This window comes from Amaranthus tricolor, chromosome 16 (genome assembly GCF_026212465.1).
Source record: "Amaranthus tricolor cultivar Red isolate AtriRed21 chromosome 16, ASM2621246v1, whole genome shotgun sequence".
Lineage (NCBI taxonomy): Eukaryota > Viridiplantae > Streptophyta > Magnoliopsida > Caryophyllales > Amaranthaceae > Amaranthus > Amaranthus tricolor.
Genome location: NC_080062.1, coordinates 18,958,555 through 18,960,680, shown reverse-complemented (window position 1 = coordinate 18,960,680; position 2,126 = coordinate 18,958,555). Strand labels below are relative to the sequence as shown.

Here is a 2,126-nt window from a genome sequence, read left to right as displayed (position 1 = left end):
ATTTGACCTCCAATATACGTTGAAACACCATCACTTGAAAAAAATCCCTATGATGAATTCTGATATTGATAAAACCTCCATCCATTATGTGGAAGACAAATTAGTACTATCACTCAAATTCTTGCTTCATTAGACATGAGTATATTACTGTGTAATTGCATGTAAATGGATAGTCAACTTCTAAAATTACTATAATTCTTTATCAAAATGGCATTGCTTCTAGCTAACTAACATCCAAAGTCACTAATTGAATTTCAACAAATGATAAAAGAAAGACAAATGGATAAGTTGCATATAACTTCAAATATGAAACAACTACATAAATTATTAATTAAATTTTACACATAAATCAATAATACGATTTAAAAGTTTTGATTTATCTATAAGTAAAGATGAATGGAGAGAAAAGATGCTCAGAGCTAAATTGGTAATGGTAATTTTTGAGTATTTGATTTGTATGCTTGGGATTATACATTGATTAAAACAATTTCCACAACAATGAAGCAAAATTACCCTCAATTCTCAAACCCTAACATCATCTACCTTCATCATTCTAACCTATTTTCTCTCTCCCTCCTCAATGGTGACAATATCTTCCTCAAATCCATGAGTAAAAAGGTTAATTGGAGTTGTCCATGAGACTCATCTCAACACATATCTCATTTTGACCCTTTTATATTTTTCATAATTAAGAACAAATTATGTAGTGATATGATAATTTACAAGAAAAAACAAACACAATTATTCATATCTATTACCTACTTTATTAAAAAAAAAAAAATCATGAGAAGAGATGCGTACCAGTTGTTTGCAGTACCAAAATCACTTGTAAAATTAAGAATGTGAAAATAGTGTACTGGACTATTGTATGAACTATGAAGCAAGTATAAAAATAAACTAAGAGTAAATATGTCTTTTCATTATTTTAACCCAATTCTAACCCATCTAATACTAGCCCCTCAAGTAATAAATCAATTTCCAATGATTTTGCGGACTGGAGATTATATGTATATGTTTGAGTTAGTAGTATCAAATATGTTTAGTCTAAGGTGTAGTTTGGTGAAACAATGGCAAGAATGATGATTCAATTAGATGTATGAAGAACTTGCTTCCTGATGAACACAAAAATTTGAGGCATATTAATATTCGAACTTGCCAAGTTAACTTCAAACTAACTTATGCTTTTATTGGATTGCAACGAATGAGATGAGAGCCCCGAAATTAGTAAGATATTGTTGGCTCTTCATACCTCTTGTTGGCTCACTAACAGGGAGTGATCTGCATTAGTACGATATTGTCCGCTGTAGGCTGAGCTCAAATAGATTTGTTTTTTGGCACGTTCCTAAAAGGCTTCATACTAATTCGGAGTTGGATCACTTATATGTTTGCTAACTCTTTCTTATATATTCGATGTGGGGTTTGGGATGTACTCAACAATTTGCATCCAACTTTTTTTTTTGCAATGTAATTGTATTAATTAGATTGAATTTCTTTAGACTTGTCAATAATCATCAAACTATAACATATTTAAAACATTCTTTAGACTGCTTGTGATCCTGAAAAGATGGGCAAGGTGAATTAAGTGTTATCTTTATAACTATTCTATGATCTATAGTGAAAAATTAAATTATATACATGTTCAAATTCTTATTTTAGCTGTTCCCTTTTACATTTGATAGGTTGGATCAGATATTGAAGAATCCAAATGTTCTTGGATGATCGTGAAAGCTCATATATCATTCCTTATTGTGTAGTCATGTATATCTTGGTTGCACTGGGCTTGGTTTGGTCCTTTTGCGTTTTGAGTGTCGCATAAGTAGAGTTAATATTGTTGAACCGTCTGTGGCTTTTTTTTTTTTTAGATATTTTGAGACACAACTTTGTTTGTCCCAGCCTAGTAGCCTACTGCCAGCTGCTGCCCAGACAGCTGGTTGCTGGTTTTTGTTTCTGGTGCTCAGTGCATAAGCAGCCACCCTTGGAGCTGCTGTGTGTGCTGACTATCTGCTTCTGTTTGGGTCTTTAATTGCTCCGTGCTGCTGCCTGCTTCCTGGCTTGAGTGTGCACCTGTAGCCTGGCTTGAGTGTGCACCTGCTGTCTACATCATTAACAGCTGTTGTCTGAAGATG

General features: G+C 33.2%; 1 non-coding gene across 1 annotated transcript; it reads left to right on the top strand.

Annotated features, from left to right (window-relative positions):
• Positions 1–1,066: 1,066 nt before the first annotated feature.
• LOC130803354 (small nucleolar RNA Z266) lies at positions 1,067–1,162 on the top strand. Its single transcript, XR_009039902.1, has one exon. It is a non-coding gene; the product is annotated as a small nucleolar RNA Z266 (small nucleolar RNA).
• The last annotated feature ends 964 nt before the right edge of the window (positions 1,163–2,126 follow it).